The 19,433-nt window shown below is 36.5% G+C and overlaps 1 protein-coding gene across 1 annotated transcript in view; it reads right to left on the bottom strand.

Annotated features, from left to right (window-relative positions):
* The window catches only part of LOC106093039 (odorant receptor 7a), a 206,372-nt gene extending 205,113 nt beyond the window's left edge, over positions 1-1,259 (bottom strand). The window contains exon 1 of the mRNA XM_059370349.1: positions 952-1,259. The gene's annotated coding sequence lies outside the window, so the exon portion shown is untranslated. The remainder of the gene's footprint in view (positions 1-951) is intronic.
* Positions 1,260-19,433: the final 18,174 nt, after the last annotated feature.

Below are 19,433 nucleotides of genomic sequence, written 5' to 3' on the forward strand. Positions count from 1 at the left end.
AAAAACAATATAAAGCTATGGAAACTGCAATATTTGGCATATTTTATTAAACACTACCACGAAACCGAACGTCCGCGAATGAGACACGAGACAAACTGAGAGAAATTTAATATCGGCTTTGCGAAGGGTTGCCAAAATTATCGATTTGCATTTTAACGATTTTTCTTACAAATATGAGCTGTTTCTTTATCTTTTCTTATTGGACAAATGCAATTCAGTAGCAAAATTTACGATGCCCATGTTGGCAGAACGAGGCGATAAGAAAAAACACAGAAAAACAAATGTGAAAACTGGACAACCTTTATCGAATGCTTACATTTGTTGCAGCATTGTTTTTAACAAAAAGAAACATTTTTTATTTCAACCACTACAAATCGACCGATAGAAAGATCGATTCACATACATGTATGGTTATCACATAATGTTACAGATCCATTCGATTCATACTTGGCCGAGTTGTTGGAAGACAAAACTAGACGTAAACAATTTTAGCGAAGAGTGATATCAGCGAAGATAAATATCATTTTATTAAGAATTTATGTCAGGATGTGCACTAATTGTTGAAGATTGGCAGGATATAATCTAGTCGAAATTCGCAAAAACATCTTCACTGTTTAAACTTCTAGAAAATATTAGTCAAACTAATTGATAAACATAGCCCTTAAGTTATATACCAATACTTGTTAAAAACTCAGACTGCCATCTACCCACAATAATTTATTTTATTTCTTTGCTGTAAAATCTTACTACATTTTGGGTGTTTTTGCCGCCATCGCAGCGACGACAACCACTGCCTTTAACAATCTCCTAAATCCATCTCCTTCTGTTAACAAGTTGCTTTAAAATTTTGAATGAATGAGATGAACTATAGTCTACATGAGTATGTATGTCTGTACATTGATATATGAGTGTTTGCTTACAAATGTTTGCAAGTGTATAGCTATAACTTACCAAAAAAAGTGCTTCGCTGCATAAAAGCAAGATTGAGGGAGCTCTTTGTTTCTCTCTCTATTCATATATGGAAAGACCAAGAAAATCGCGACGACAGCGATGCCCATGTAGGCAGAGCGAAACGAAAATGTACGCGAATGCCAAATAACATAAAATCTAACCAACGTCGAATGTTATAAAGTTTCGGATTTGTTTGCAGCCCAACACTAAACACAACACAATTACTGCAGCATTTGTCATATTTTATTAAACATAACCACGAAACCGACCGACCACGAAATAAACACGAAACTAATATATTATTAGCATTTAAACCTTTTTTTCACAACAAATATGAGCTGCGATACAAGAAAAGAAGTTAGTGGCAGCTTTTCCCTCTCCTTTTAATGGAACAATACCAATTAGATCACAAAAACACCGATGCTCGTGTTGACAGAGCAGGTTGCTTAAGAAAAACGGAGACGCAAATAAAAGAAAACAAATTAATATGAAATCTAGTCTTCGATGTTCGAGCTTTGTTTATGTTAATGCAACAAGAAATTTGTTTTTTCTTTCAAATCCTGAACCACAACACTATAAAAACTGCAACACTTTGATATTTGGCATATTTTATTAGACAATACAACGAAACCGACCGACCGCGGGCGAAACACGATGGAAACTGAGATAAACCAAATCAATACATTAAGTAGGGCTGCCATGTTTATCAAGTTATTGGCATTTTAACGATTTTTTCACAATAAAGTTAAAAGTTTAAGGCAGCTCTGTTTCCTACTCATTTTAGTTGGACAATGCCAATTGGATCCCTAACCGATGATGTTCTCGTTGGCAGAGGAAACCGATTGGGAACGAAAACGCGTACGAAAACAGTACAATGCAGAACCTTTTGTCGTCTTTTTTTTCAATGAAGTTTTTTTTTTCAACCCTGATCTACAACACTATGAAAATGATTGACTCATGCCATGTTCATTATGTTAGTAGCATTTCAATAATTTTTTAACAGCAAAGTAAAAAGTATCAAACCATTTCCATCCTGCTTCCTTCTCATTTTAGTTGGACAGTACCAATTGGATACCGAATAGACGATGTTCTCTTTGGCAGAGGAACCCAATTGTGAACGAAAACGCACATGAAAGTTGTACAGAGTAGAACATTTTCAAACTGAACATTAGTTTTAAAGCCTATTCATATTTCGGATTAATTGGAAGATTCTTTTCTTTAAATCACAAATCTAAAACACTAGGAAAACGATAAGCTTATTTTAATTAGCACCACGTACCACGAAACCGACCGAACACGGAAAACACGAAAAATTAACTGAGAGAAATCTGATGAAATCTTAGAGCAGGGCTGCCACACTATTCGATAAATTAGCATTAAACTGTTTTCCTCATGATAGTCCACATTGTGCGTTTTTCTTAGCAGTTATGCGTAGTTTACACGACACATCATTTAGTGTGATCTATATATGTTAAGCCTAGTACTAATTTAATTCGCAACAAAATTACATATTTATTGATTGCGAAATACTACAGACTATATTTGTCGCCAGTAGGTAAACATCAACACAAAACAAACGCAAAATTATTGAAACAGAGTTGATCGTGGAGAAAATCGCATCATCTTCGCTACAATTTTTTTATAGTGCATCTTGACCATTGTTCGGATGAAAAGTTGAATTCAATGAGCAGCAAAAGTCATGGTATCATATACAACTTATTGATTCTTGAATAGTATATCAAAAATTTTTTGTTGGAGTGATAATTTTTAAATTGTTTTCCTATTAATTAACACATGACTGAATAATTGAATGTTAGGTCACTAGCCTAAAACAGAAATTGAACAGGTCCCGTGCAAATTATAAATGTCAAAATGTGTCGATTAAAAATTACAAAAATGGGAGAAATATAATTTTTGTTTGTTAAGTAGCTTATATACTACACATGACTGAATAATAGAAGGTTAGGTCACATGCGGAAAACAGAAAGCGGACAGACCCCGTGCAAATAAGGGATGTCAAAATGTGGCGATTAAAACCGACAAAAATAGGAGAAAGCGTAAGTAAAGAATGAATGTAAAAAATGTCATCTTTATTGGCAAGTAATGTAAAAAATTAAAAAAATTTTATGTCGGCTGATCGCTTAACACAACCTAATCAGGTGAATCCTATATACTACAAAAAACAAAGAAATAGCCGGGAGCCTCAAGAGTCATGTGGATATGAGCGAAGCGATGGCAGTGAACAAGAAAGTCTAGCAATCTTTCGAAACGGAACGGCTCTTAGGCAATTGGTTTTCAGAAACTTTTTAATAATCATATCTTTCTGTTTAACATAATTCTTAGGTCATTATGCTTGACTCCAATTGGGGAAAAAATAATAAACTAATATTTCTTTTTTTTTAAGGAATATAATAAAGGCATAATTTATTATTAAGTCCAATAATAGAGCCGTTTTCAGTTCTAGAAGGAAAAATTCATTTTGTTGACCAACTTTCAACATTTTGAATTTTTGGAAACAATAAATGTTTTGGAAGGAAAAAGTTAAATTTTCGCCAATTTCATCAAAATTTTGCATTTTTAGAAGTGATCAGGAATAAACCATACTTATGCTCTTCAAGGCTTAGCTACGGAGATATTGCCATTTATTTAGGGTTTTGAAGTGAAAAACCAATTTTTTTCGCCGATTTAAATCAAAATTTAAAATTTTTGGAAATGATCACGAAATGACCATATATTTTGCCCTACGATACTGACTAAAGGAGATATGAAAATTTAATGTTTTCCTATAGAAAATTTCAGTTTGAGACTAATTTTCATCAAAATTTAAAATTTTTGGAAGTGATCAAGAATTCACATTACTCTTGCTCTGTGAAGCTAAGTAAAGGAGATATGGCAATATTAAGTTTTGGTAGAGAAAAAATAAGTTTTAGCCAATTTCATAAAAATTTTGAACAGGTGTAAACCTTACTTTTGCTCTACAAGGCTCAGTTACGGAGATATTGCTATTTTAAGTTTTGAAAGGGAAAACTATTATTTTTGGGCGATTTTTAGCAAAATTTTTAATTTTTAGAAGTGCTCACAATTAACCTTAGTTTTGCTCTACTAGGATTAATTAAGGAGAAAATGCCATTTTTAGTTTTTGAAGTAAAAAATTCAATTGTTGCCGATTTTCACTATGGTTTTAATTTTTTTGAAGTGATTTTAAGTTTTGGAAGTGGAAAAATTATTTTTTTTACCGTTTTTAATGACAAATTGAATTTTTTAAAACAAAAATTGCAATAGATTTTTTTAACGAAGCTTTGTTAATGAGATTTGACATTTCATAGTTTTCGATTGCGAAATATGTAATGCAATTATTATAAAAAATGCTTGGACGTGTGTACAAATTAACCACACTATTGTTCTAGAAGCCTTCGTTTAGCAGGTATGCCAATTTATGTTTTCGAACTTAAAGTCGCCATTTTCGGACAGTCTTTATCAAAAATGTTGAAGTTTTGGAAGAGATTACTAATAAACCTCACTTTTCCCGCAAGTTGTCACCAGTTTTGGAGTAATGGACATTTTAAATTTTCAATCTTACTATTTAACATTTTTCGCAGCTTTCACAAATTTGGAATTTGCTAATGTAGCTCCAGCAGATCTGATTAATATGGGAGGCAAAAGTTCTACACTACTCTTTTCCCAATTTTGTTAAAAAATTTTAATTTTCGTAAGCATTCACGAATACAATTTTTTGCTGGGTTCTATATATTGTTAGAGATATGGTCATATAGTTTTTAAATTAAAAATCTCCCCATTTCGTTCGATCAACACAAAGTTTACGATTATTTTTTGTCCCTCATTAGTTAGACTTAGGGTGCGAACAGAGTGCGCGCTGAAAGCCAAGCCGAGATTGTCCATGGGAAAAAGATTGTGAGTGTGAAAATTGGATACATAAAGTCAATATAAATAAGCTTGTGCAAAACATAGTGAACGCCGAGCAGAGATCAAAGCCGATTGATTGCGAAAAAAGAATTCCAAAGCATTTTTCGCGCTAAATTGCACTTTTAAGCGAACAGTCGTGTTATTTTAATGTTTTAAAAATAAAAAATAAAATCTATATCGATAAAATAATGAGTGAAATATTTTTCAGGCGTTATATAAATAATAAAACTCAACAAATTTTGAGTTTTATGTTTTTCATTATTTCGTTGGTGTTCATTATTGCATTATTCACACTAGAAGAAACAAAACATATGGAACAAACATTATTACAGGGCCGATTTTCGCATTCTCTGTGTTATAGTCAAGAAATTTTTCCCCATGGAAATAAGACCCAATAATCGCGGCTCTGCCCCGCTCAATATAAGAGCTAACTTTATTCGCTCCCTAATCCCATCTCCTTCTATTTACTAGTCGCAATAAGATAGCGAAAACGGCGATGTTCGCGTAGGCAGAGCAAAACGAAAAGCCAACGCACATGAATGACAATAAGATAACATTTTTGGATAGGTTTGCGGCATTTTTTCTTCCCAAAAAAAGGGTGCTTCAAACACTAAATCACAACAACAAAAACTATATAACGTAAATTGACATATTTTATTACACACTACCACAAAAACGAACGTCCATGAATGAGACACGAGACGAAATAAGATTAATCTAATATCGGCTTTGCGAAGTGTTGCCAAAATTATCGATTTACATTTAAACGATTTTTTCCACAAATATGAGCTGCGCTCAAGAGATTTGAGAGATTGGGGCAGTTTCTTTCTCTTTTTTTATTGGACAAATCCAATTCGGTAGCAAAATTTGCGATGCGTATGTTGGCAGAAAGGGGCGTTAAGATAAAACACAGAAGAAACAAGTAAAAAGGCGTTAAGTTCGGCCGGGTGGATACCCACCACCTCGGGTATATATGTAAACCGCCTCATCAAAATTCGGTGAAAAAATCTTAACTTATGTCCCATATCAGTTATATTAAAATATGTTCCGATTTGGACCAAATACTAATAAGTACAGTAGATATAACTAAAAATAAACCGATCTGAACCATATACGACGCGGATGTCGAAAAGCCTAACATAAGACTTTGTCAAATTTCAGTGATATCGGATTATAAATGCGAATTTTATGGGGCCAAGACTTTAAATCGACTTATCGGTCTACATGGCAGCTATATCCAAATCTGGACCAATTTGGCCAAGTTGCATAAAAATGTCGAAGAGCCTAACTTAAAGCACTGTCCCAAATTTCGGCGAAATCGGACAATAAATGCCTCTTTTATGGGCCCAAAACCTTAAATCGAGAGATCGGTCTTTATGGTCCAAATCTGGACCGATCTGTGCTATATTGCAAATGTATGTCTAGGGGCTTAATTTAACTCACTGTACCAAATTTCGGCGACATCGGACAATAAATGAGCATTTTATGGGCCCAAAACCTTAAATATGGAAATCGGTCTATATGGCAGCCTTAATATGGAACCTTAAATATGGAAATCGGTCTATATGGCAGCTATATCCAAATCTGAACCGATCTGGGCCAAATTGAAGACAGGTTTCGAAGGGCCTAAGACAACTCACTGTCCCAAACTTCAGCAAAATCGGATAATAAATGTGGCTTTTATGGGCTTAAGACCCTAAATCGGAGGATCGGTCTATATGGCAGCTATATCCAAATCTGGACCGATCTGGGCCAAATTGACGAAGGATGTCGATGGGCCTAAGACAGCTCACTGTCCCAAACTTCAGCAAAATCGGATAATAAATGTGGCTTTTGTGGGCCTAAGAACCAAAATCGGAGGATCGGTCTATATGGCAGCTATATCCAAATCTGAACCGATCTAGGAAAAATTAACGAAGGAAGTCGAAGGGCCTAACACAACTCCATGTCCCAAATTTCAGCGAAATCAGATTATAAATGTGGCTTTCATGGGCCTAAGACCCTGAATCGGAGGATCGGTCTATATGGCAGCTATATCCAAATCTGGACCGATCTGAGCCAAAATGACGAGGGATGTTGAAGGGCCTAACACAACTCGTTGTCCCAAATTTCAGCAAAATCGGACAATAAATGTGGCTTTTATGGGGCTAAAACCCTAAATCGGCGGATCGGTTTATATGGGGGCTATATCAAGATATAGTCCGATATAGCCCATCTTCGAACCTAACCTGCTTATGGACAAAAAAAGAATCTGTGCAAAATTTCAGCTCAATATCTCTATTTTTAAAGACTGTAGCGTGATTTCAACAGACAGACGGACGGACATGTCTAGATCGTCTTAGATTTTTAAACTGATCAAGAATATATATACTTTATAGGGTCGGAAATGGATATTTCGAAGTGTTGCAAACGGAATGACAAAATGAATATACCCCCGTCCTTCGGTGGTGGGTATAAAAATGTGGAAACTGACCATCATTTATCGAATGCTTATGTTTATTAAAGGCTTGTTTTAAGTTTTTAACAAAAAGCACCACAAACAACTACAAATCGACCGTTAGAAAGATCGATTTACATACATGTATGGTTATCACATTATGTTACACATCCATTTGATTCACATTGGCCCGAGTTGTTGCAGGACAAAAATAGACGTAAACAATTTAGGCGAAGTGAGATAACAAATGCGCCATTTAAAAGGTTAAAAAGTCACATCGAAATATCATTTTTCCCCCTTTGGGAAGAAATAATAACATAAATATCATTTCATTTGGAATTTATATCAGGTTATGCACTATTTGAAAAAGATTTTCTTTAAAAAACATCGTCACTGTTTTAAACTTCTAGAAAACCTTAGTCAAACTATGCAACATGCCGTAGAACATGCCAACTTAACCCTTAAGTTATATACCTATACTTGTTATAAACTCAGACTGCCATCTACTCACAATACTTTGTTTTATTTTTTTGCTGTAAAATCATGCTACAATGTTGTTGTTTTTGCCGCTAACGCAGCGACGACAACCACTGCCTTTAACAATCCCCTTAATCCATCTCCTTCTGTTAACAAGTTGCTTTAAAATATTGAATGAATGAGATGACCTATAGTCTACATGAGTATGTATGGATGTACATAGATATATGAGTGCTTGCTTAAAAATGTTTACATGTTTATAGCTATAACTTACCAAAAAAAAGTGCTTCGCTGCATGAAAGCAAGATTGAGGGAGCTCTCTGTTTCTCTCTCTAATCATATATGGAAAGACCAAGAAGATCGCGACGACAGCGATGCCCATGTAGGCAGAACGAAACGAAAATGTACACGAATGCCAAATAACATAAAATCTAACCAACATCGAATGTTATAATGTTTTGGATTTGTTTGCAGCCCAACACTAACACACAACCCAATTTCACTATGAATACTGCAGCATTTGGCATATATTATTAAACATAACCACGAAACCGACCGACCACGAAATAAACACTTAACGAATATATGCTTGTCCATTAGCATTTAAACGATTTTTTTTTTTTCACAACAAATATGAGCTGCGATAACCGAAAAGAAGTTTGTGGAAGCTTTTTCCTCTCTTTTCTAATGGAACAAAACCAATTAGATCACAATACACCGATGCTCGTATTGAATGAGCAGGTTTCTAAAGCAAAACGGAGACGCACAAAAATTAATATGAAAACTAGTCTTCGATGTCCGAGCTTTGTTTATGTTAATGCAACAAGTAATTTGTTTTTTCTTTCAAATCCTTAACCACAACACTATAAGAACTGCAACACTTTGATATTTGGCATATTTTATTAAACAATGCAACGAAACCGACCGGCCGCGAACGAAACACGATGGAAACTGAGATAAATCAATCCAATACATTAAGTAGGGCTGCCATGTTTATCAAGTTATTGGCATTTTAACGATTTTTTCACAATAAAGTTAAAAGTTTGAGGCAGCTCTGTTTCCTTCTCATTTTAGATGGACAATACCAATTGGATCCCGAATCGACGATTTTCTCGTTGGCAGAGGAAGCACACGAAAGCAGTACAATGTAGAATGTTGTTGTATTTTTGTATATGTTGTCTTGTTTGCAATTTGAAAAGGTTCTTTTTATCAACCCCGATCTACAACACTATGATAATGATTGGCTCATGCCATGTCCATCATGTCAATGGTATTTGAACTATTTTTTCACAACAAAGTTGAAAGTTTAATGCAGTTCTGTTCCCTTCTTATTGTAGTTGGACAGTACCAATTGGATCCCGAATAGACGAAGTTCTCGTTGGCAGAGGAAACCAATGGGAAATGAAAACACACACAAAAGCAGTACAGAGAAGTAAAATTTCCAACTGAACATTCGCGAATTGAAAGTTTAAAGCATATTCATATTTCGCATTAATATGTTGACTTTTTTGCAATTAGGAAAGGTTATTTTCTTTAATCACTGATCTATACCACTAGGAAAACGATTTAATTAGCACTATGCACCACGCAACCGACCGAACACGAAAGACACGAGAAATTAACTGAGAGAAATCTGATGAAATCTTTGCACAGGGCTGCCACACTATTCGATAAATTAGCATTTAAACTGTTTTGCTCGTTATAGTCCACATTGGGTGTGTTGCTTAGCAATTATGCGTAGTTTACACGGCCTAGTACTAATTTCATTCGCAACAAAATGACATATTTATTGATTGCGAAATTCTACAGACTATATTCGTCGCCAGTACATTAACAAAAGTTACAAAACAACACAAAAAAATGCAGCATAAGAGGTGCTTACACATATATGAACTATGAGAAACATTTATTTAAAATTAAAATTATTTATTGTTTTGTTTGATTAGCCTTGAAGTCGAGTGCGAGGCGCTACTGCAATCGGCACAGTCTTGAATTGAGGGAACCCTAGTATTACCACCTGGAAGATCATGTTACACGAATGGATCAAAGCTAGAGGATAGAGTGGGCCTGGGGGTTTACATTGAGAACCCAGGAACTGAAATCTGTTTTAGACTGCCTGACCATAATACGCTCCTGCAGGTGGAGATCCGGGCGATCACGGAATGCGTGAAGTGGTGTGGTGCTAACGCAAGGACGTCGATTGTGAACATCTTTCCAAGATTCAATTGCACTTTTTCTACATAGCAGTCCACCAAACTATTGAGGTGTAAGTAAGTATTGGTCTAATCATGCTCCTATAGAGTCATTGGACTAACCTCGGATTCAGGCCCCATTTCGAGCCTACGGCCCATAGTGCCCAACATCTGCGAGCCTTCTCAGTACGCTTCTGAATGTGACACTTCTAATTCAGTTTCCTGTTCAAGATCACACCTAAGTATTTGACCTTGTCAGATGTCGAAATCGTCTTATTGAGGAACGGTGGTGCATTAAATTGGCCCACCTTCGTCTTCCTCGTGACCAGGCATATCTTAGTCTTCTCTGGGTTAACATTGAGATCTCTGGGTCTAGCCCACTCATGTGGTAAAGATCTGGAAATATCCAGTAAATGGGTGCAACATATATTGAGAAAGGAATTCAAGTAAATCTTAAAAGTTCCGAAAGCCACAGCATCTTTCACCAAAGCAAAAAGAGGTTAGACTCGAAAAAGCAAATGAGTTACTGCGTTTGCACGAACTTAGTGAATCGTTGCCTAAGTGAGTCCTGCCTAACCTGTAGTAGTGATCCCCCTATGGATTTCAATAATGTACACAGCACTATTGCTTTTTTAAACGCGTTAGTGCTCCGGTGGTATTTGATAGTACCAAATAACTTAAAATGCTTGTATTTCCTTAACTTAAATTATATGCTTTGTGACGACAAGTTTCACCATACCTACCCCATTTGATAAGCGCCCCGGTTTTTGCTCTAAATTGTAGGCCACTTGGACTTGGAAGGAAACCGGTCCTTATTTATTTTAACATTTCAGCCTTTAATCAGTCTAATGTGCCTACGAAAATTGAACAAAATTATTACCTATGCATTATTTTTTAGATATACACCATCTATTTTCATTTGATGCGCCCATTGACCATGACATTACAAGCTCACGAAATTATAGATTTTGATTAATTTCCATTAAAAAAAAAAACAACTTTCAGCAACGTTACCTTAGCCAGCATTGATGTCTCTATTTATGATCCATTATTTGCATTTAAATGAGAATGTATTTACCCCACAAGGGGATGGGTAATTGGAAAATGGCTGGGTAAAAGTGTAATTCATTCATAACAAAATGTTATCACTCGTTCACACTCAAGTCGCTGTGTGTCTATCTCATGCCCATTGGCCAGAGGATCGATGGGGTAGACCATTGAAAAAGCTAAAGCAGCATTCGAAATTACTTTACCGCATCCTTAGGGAAAATAAGTGACCCATGATTAATAACCACGTTTAAGCAATTAGTTATCAGGGCGGAAAAAGATGTACCATGCAACGCCACATATACATCCCAGCATTGGATGCCACGGGATGTGAAGGTCTTCTATGAAAACATATCATGTTAAATATAATAGATCGGGTAGAAGAAAACTGTTAAGGAATTATTTGGAAACATATGTCTAAAGCAGAATGGAGTTTGGGGGGATTGGTGGAACACGTTGATGGTTGTAGAATCTATTGGTCGCCACCAATACAAATCAATGTGTGGAGATTGTGGGGGACACCAGATATGACGTTCTTTATTAAACTGGGAGAAGATGTGTGTGAGTGGTTTGCCATAATTCCCCGATGAATGAGAATTATAAAACATTAGACATAGTATGCAAACTAGACAAAGAAAAAATCAGTAAAAGCGTGCTAAGCTCGGCCGGGCTCCATTATCCACCATGGATCGCACGCACTTATGAAGTTCTTTGAATGACATTTTCATATATATATGAGCTACAGTGCCATCCATAAGTATTGGCCCAACCATCAATGTTTAACTTGACCGAAATGGGCCGCCTTTTTACCCGTCTACCCAGTTCCTCCCACAAATGCTTAATGGGATTGAGGTCTGGAGATTGCGGAGAATGTGGCAGGACATTTGCGATATTCATTATTAGCCACATACGCACAACATTAACAGAATGTTTGGGGTCATTGTCCTGTTGAAATGTAAATGACCTCGGTAGATTCAGTTTGTCCGCGCTTTACATTACATTTTCCTTTAAAATATTTAAATATACTGTTTTGTCCATAATGCCATCTATGAAGACCAGCTTACCGACCCCCGCAGACGACATGCAACCCCATACCATTACTCCTCCTCCACCGTGTTTGACGGTAGGTGCAAGATTTTTTTTCATATGCCGTATTGGGCTTTCTCCATACAGTAGAGTGACCATCAGAACAAAAATTGTTGTACTCTCATCCGAGAATAGCACATGGTCCCAGAAGCTGTTCGGTCGGCTCACATATTCTCTTGCGTAGGCTAGGCGCTTCTTTTGGTTCTTTAAAGAAGAAATAAACGGCTTACGTCTAGCAACTCGGGCACTGTAATCGGCCTCATGGAGCATGGGTCTCACACGGATACTTCGATGTATTATAAACGGAATGACGAATTTATTACACCCTCATCCTACGGTGGAGGGTATAAAAATAAGTCCTCACCATGGGTTTAGACACCATAATTGAATAGTTCTTATTACTCTATAAAGTAATAACAGTATCTTAAGTTAAATAAATAACATTTAACCTAATTTCATATAAGTTAAACTTTATTTTGCTAAACTTATAGTTTAAACAATTTTCGCCTTAACAAATATGCCTTTTTTAACGGGTTTCAACATGCTGCTGCTTCTCGGATCAGTGTTTAAGAAGATACAACCATTTTAAGTTATTTTTTTTGAACGAAAGGTTGTGAGAGAAACTTTTTTGACTAATAAAATTTTGTACTTGCAAAAAACAACCCAACTTAATACTTTCCCGCAATGGTTGATAAACTCAACACTATCAAACACAAAGTAGAATTTTTGTTGTTTTATTCGAATATTGTTTTATTCGAAATTAGTTACAGGATATTTAGGAATGCACTAATAAGAATTTCGATTGCAAAATACATACATATATATCACTTTTTGTAAACTATGCGAAATCTGAGCTGGATCACAGGAATCACAAATGCTCCAACAAGGCTTTGAAGGGGTAATGCATCACATGTTTTGGTTATTGCAAGAGGAAGAACATCTCCTGCATCAGTCCTGAAATTTCGTAATAACCCAGTCTCTTTGTTGATTTGGGGCTGCTGATCATGTGGACGTAATTTCGACCATAAATAACTGTGATAGTTAGTGAAAGAGAAGCGACGAGTAGCTTTTCTCGCCCTTTCACACTCGGTTGCTCAATAAATTGACTATTGCCATCTCCTGTCATACAAATGACTTGACTTTGCCATAAAAATCCGCTTATGTTCGATGACCACTCTGTTGATCTCTGCATTCATTTCCCTTATTCTATAGTCTGGGGAACGATGGGTCCTATTTCCCTTGTCCGAGATAATTTTTACTCACCTGAGAGTTCCGCCAGCTGATGCTGTGTTGATGACGTCTCAGCACCAGGTACATCTGCTAGGTTGGTGTATTTTCTGAAGCCATATCCATCGCCTTTATTTTTGTAAAAGAACGTCCGATCAGAAGTTAAGATATCGTTCAATAGCTTGAGTTTTAAGGGGAAACGATGCGATCGAAATGAAAATACAGGTTTGCAGGTTTTATTGAGGAACAGGAGCAAACTTTTAATATATCAATGTGTGTTGTCCGATTCAAGTTTGGCTCAATAGGGAGCCTCCATTTTAAAACCGAGTCCGGATGGCGTGCGTCTTCACGTCTTTCTGGTGAAGTTTTTAGTACCTCACAAATATAGCCAGCTAGGAGGGGATAACCACCGCTGAAGTTTTTTTCTGATGGTCTCGCCAGTATTCGATCCCAGTCTTTGAGTACCTATGCGTTACGGTGGCCTCCAACATAGGTTTCCTGGAGTCTTGATTTATAATTGCCTAGCGCAATGAAAATTAACATTGAATGAGGCTTCAACAAAACCAGGGGCTACCTAGGTTAGGTTAAAGTGGAAGTCTATTGTCTAAACTGACTTATTTAGACTATTTTAGAACTGAGTGACATAACAGTAGCAAAGACCTGGCCTCTAAGGGGAAACGTAACCACGATCCTCGCACCGCTAATCGGAACACGCAATCAACACGGCTACCGGGGCGACCGGGAGTTACCTATCTGCTCTGCCAAATCCATGCCCCTGTGGTCGTTACCTAGAGGATAATGCAATAATACATGATCCGCCAAAAGTCGTCAGGTACCAAGCGATTATAGCCGGACTGATGCCGAGGGTATACTCTCAGATACAACTTTCAACCAACCATCGGTCTCCTCTGTACACGGTTCAGTAGCTCCAGGGATGATTTTGAAGCTCCAGTCCATACATGTGAGTTGTACTCCATTTTCGTCCTCATGAAAGTGGTGTAGATGTTAAGAAGATCAGACGGAGTGAAGTAATTCTTACACCGTTTAAGGAAGCCTAAACACTTGAATGCTTCTTTCGACAGTTCAAATACATGTTTAGCCCAACGGACATAACGGACATTTCATGCCTAGAACATCAAGAGCTTCTGGTTGCTGAACATTTACACCGTTAATACACAAAGATGATCGTAATGTGTCCGCGAATCGTTTGTGTAACAACATGCAGCACTGAGTCTTCCGTGCATTAAAATCTACTCCATTCATTTGACCCCACTCAGAAATGGCCAGCAAATTCTGGCAGAGTGTATCATCCATAACCCGCTTCTTGTCCTCAATCTTTCGAAGACTCGGCCTATGGTCGAATGAGTACGAATGACAAAGATTACTGTCATCCGCAAAGGAGTAGATCGGATTCGATTTCTGACCCAACAGATCGTTGATGAAAATAAGAAAAAGAGAAGGAGAAAGAACAGAGCCCTGGGGTACACTTGCGGTCAATTTATGCTCACTGGATGAGAACCCATCTATAACGACTCGAATAGTGCGATCTTTGAGAAAGCTCAAAATAAATCGAACGAAGCGATTACCGACACCAAATGCGACAAGCTTTGTTAGTAGTGCACCGTGCCAGACCCTATCAAATGCCTTGGAGATATCCAGATACTCTCACCAAACTGGTGGATTGAGCGACTCCAACGTTCCGACAGAAGTGGCATGAGGTCACCCGTAAAGCAATTTCTGCTGAACACAATGATGAATAAAAACGCTGCTAAAAGCATCCCTGTTGGCAAGTACAAATCACTTGGATCGTAGTGTGAACGGATTTTGGAGATTATCTCAAATCTAGTGGTTTTGGGCTCTGGTGTAAACATGGCTTTATATCATGTTTACACTTATAGCAAATTTTAAATTTGAACATATTTGTAGCAAATCTTCTTCGAGCATGATTTTGTAATACGAAAAATCCCAATGCAACACTACGATGGCAGTGACTACCGGTTATTGTCGATATTTTTGACAGCACTTTTTTGATACATCTGACATTTTCTAATTGAAATCATTAAAATTTGAAGATAAATTTAATATAATGGTTTAAGAAAAGCGCTTACCACAATAAAACAGCTGAACACAATAAAAATGCTGACTATAATTAAAGTGCTGTAAAACACATTGCTGCTCTCAATTTTAGTTCAGAAATTCGGATTCCGAATCACTTCAAACGTAGTGTAAATGGATTTGAGGGATTTGCTCAAGTCAAATGGATTTTCGCTCCAGTGTAAACGTGGTGTAACCAATATTTTTGACCAAAACAGAATTCGACGCACCGTGTAAACAGCCCACAAAAATCTTATGCCGAGTTTACACGTTACATCAAACTTTGGTCATCTTGCGTAAGTGGTTATTAACGTTTTTTGAAAAACAATATAACGGTTTATTTTTACCTTTCAATAAAAATTTCTGTAGCGTTTCAAACAAGTAGTCGCTAAAAACATGTACTTTCATCTGTGAAAAACCCCCATAGTACCAGCCTTTATTCCATAAATATTTCTATTTAATTTACAGAGACGGCAACTCTGAATGTTGTCTTTCGTTAGTTTTATTCGTTCCTTTACGGCAGCGGTTGTTATTTCGGTTCGGTACGTGTAAAAGTGAAAAAACTAGCAGTTGTTAAAGCGAAAGGTGTTAATGTGTTTAAATTGTTACTATAACGAAATTCTTAAACTGAAAATAGTTGCAAATATTAATAACTATAATGTATTTAGCCATCTTGCTGCATGGGTTCATGCAGTTGCTTTCATTTGTTGTTGTTGTTCCCTTTCGCTTCTATTTTTTCCAATAAGCTGCATGTGAGAGCGCAGTCGCTGGTGTTTTGTTTTTATTCTCTGCTAACGTCGCCGTCGTCACAGGCTCTTCATTCGTTTTGTGTATTAGTGTTTGCGGCGTTCGTTTATTATTAGGTTTAATGCGTTACGCGCAATCGTGAGAAGTTTTGCAAATATGTATACTTTTAATGTTTCAATTGTGACCATAAGCAAAACCTTAAAGTGGAAAGTATCGGTAATTAAACTAAAATGCCTTTTTTCTCCATGCAGTTTCTTTTCAATTGGAGTTGCTGTTCTCTGCTAACAATAACATACGAGAGAGAGAGAGAGAATGCAGTCTCTGCTGATTTGTTTTTCTATGAGTTTTTTTGTTGTTGCCACGGTTGTTTGCCATTTGAGATGTGTATGTGAAAAATGTGAAAAAATAAAAGATTTGCATAGGATTAATTGTTACATATATTAATAAACTCCAAAAACAAATCCTCAAACTAGAAATGTCGGTAACTAAACCCAAGTGCTCTCATGTTTACGCAGTTTCTTTCCAATTGCAATTCCTATCCTCTGTTAACGATACCAAACGAGTGAGAGCGCAGTCGTTGGTGTTTTCTTATTCATTCTCTGCTAACGTCGCCGTCATCATAAACTTTGGTCTGCGCATGAGAGTTTCCTGTTTGCCCCGTTCGTTTATTATTTGAGAAGTTTTGCCGGTTCTAATAAGATAAAATTAATGTGCTAACATTGTTCTATACACAATTACTTAAACCGGAAAATGTCGATAACTGTTCCTAATTACTTTATGATTAGTTCACCATTAAAATAAAGTGCTCTCTTGCGCTTTTAGAACAGCGGTTTCCTTCTATTTGCTGTTCTCTTTTAACAATAACATTCAAGTAAAGGCGCAGTCGCCGTCGTTTTGTTCTAAGACTTAATTCGCTGCTAACGTCGTCGACGTCATAACCTCGTCATTCGTTGTATATCGGCAGCAACTTGCGAGTGTATAACTGGCAAATGGAAAGTTCAATTGATTTGGTTTTTTGAGTCCCATCTTTGGATCAGGTAAGTGTTTTTGTTTTTAAATAACTTAATTTCACATATTTCTTAACTCGATTTTAACTTTTAATAATGAATCGTCAAATCGTTTAAAAAGAGGTATGCGAAAATTACAAGAAATAGAGATATTTGCATACCCCTCTAAATGAACCGAAAAATACAATGTGAAGTAAGTTTTTGACAAAATTTTCTATTTGAACATTCCTATGAACATTCCATTAAGGAATAAAGCAAACTGCTCACATTTCAATGAGTGCTGGTCGATTCAAGTTTATGCTCAATGATTATGGACATTCTTTTTATAGTCCAGTCCGTACGGCGTGCCGCAGTGCGACAACTCTGTGGGGAGAAATTTTAACATGGCATAGTACCTCACAGCATTAGGAGGGATATAACCAATGTTAAAAATTGTGTCTGCTGTTCACGCCAGGATTTGAAAACAGGCGTCCAGCGTCATAGGTAACCCCTGTACAACGGGGGCCTCCATTACTTTTGACAATATTTCTATTAAAATCAAATTTCAATTAAATTTTTTCTAAAAATAAAATTTTGATTAAATTTGTAACTAAAACAAAATGTTGAATTTTTAGCAAGCATAAAAGTAGCCGAAAACAGAATGTTTAAAAAAATTTCTTTTAAAAAAATTAATAAATTATTCATAAAATAAAATGTTTATACATTTTTTTACTAATTTGATTTGATAAAAATTTTAATTAAAGAAACATTTTTAAACAAGCAAATTTTGCCCATGAACATTCCACTAAGGAACAGGGGCAAACTTCTCACATATCAATGAGTGCAGTCCGATTCAAGTTTAAGCCGAGTCCGAACGGCGTGCCGCAGTGCTACACCTCTTTGGAGAGAAGTTTTACATGGCATAGTACCTCACAATTGTTGCCAGCATTAGAAGGGGAAAACCACCACTGAAAATTTTTTCTTATAGTCTCGCCACGATTCGAACCCAGGCATTCAGCTTCATAGGTGGACATGCAAACCTCAGCGCTACGGTGGCCTCCTTTTTTTTCAATCAAGTAAAAAGGAATTAAGTTCGGCCGGGCCGAACTTTGGATACCCACCTCCTCGGGTTTGTAAGAAAAGCCCCTTTCGTCCAAATTCGGAGAAAATTGGATAACTTATGCACCCAAATTCGACACGGACATTGAGTGGTCTAATAAATATAGGCCACTGTTAAATTTTGTAGTACAAAATATTGGTCTTTTTGGCAGCTATATCCAAATATAAACCGATCTGAATCATATAGGACGTGGATGTGGAAAAGCCTAACAGAAGTCACTGCTTCAAATTTCAACGAAATCGGATAATAAATGGGCTTTTTAAAAGGCCAAGACTTTAAATCGAGATATCGTTCAATATGGCACCAAATCTGAAACGATCTGGACAAGGATAAAATAATGATCCTATATTATTATATCTCCACTACTATATCCGTAGTTATATCTTAATAAGGCTGGACTCGATCATATTTTATTCAGGTCCCGAGAACTCATATATAAGTAAAATTTTCAAACAATTAAACTGCTTTTTATGGGATTAAGACGCTAAATTGGAAGATCGGTCTATATGACAGCTATATCTGTAAAGTCTGATCTGACCCATATTTGGATCAGGTGCCGGGAGGCTTATAGCAAATCACTGTTTCAAATTTCAACAAAATCGGGTAATAAATAAAACTGTTATTTGCTTCAGACCCTTAATCGGCATATCGGTCTATGTGGCAGCAATATCTAAATTTATTGCGATCTGAACTATATTTGGGTTAGGTGTTACGAGGCATAAAACTACTCATTGATTCAAATTTCAGCGAAATCGGATAAAAAAATAAAGCTTTTATGGGCTTCAGACCCTTTATCGGCAGATCGGTTCATATGGCAGTTGTATCTAAATATAGTCCGATGCGAACAATATTAAGGCCGGATATAAGGAGGATCAAAATTACTTATTGTTGCAAATTTCAGAGAAATCGGATAAAAAAATAAACTTGTATGGGATTCAGACCCTTAATCGGGAGATCGGTCTATATGGTAGCTATACCTAAATATAGTCCGATTTAAACCATATTTGGGTCAGACGTCTGGAGGCGTAAAACTGTTCACTGTTTTAAATTTCAAAGAAATCGGATAAAAAATAAAGCATTAATGGGCTTCAGACCACTTATCTTGGGATTGGTCTATATGACAGCTATATCCAAATAAAGTCTGA

Source organism: Stomoxys calcitrans, chromosome 5 (assembly GCF_963082655.1).
Source record: "Stomoxys calcitrans chromosome 5, idStoCalc2.1, whole genome shotgun sequence".
NCBI classification, from domain to species: Eukaryota; Metazoa; Arthropoda; class Insecta; order Diptera; family Muscidae; genus Stomoxys; species Stomoxys calcitrans.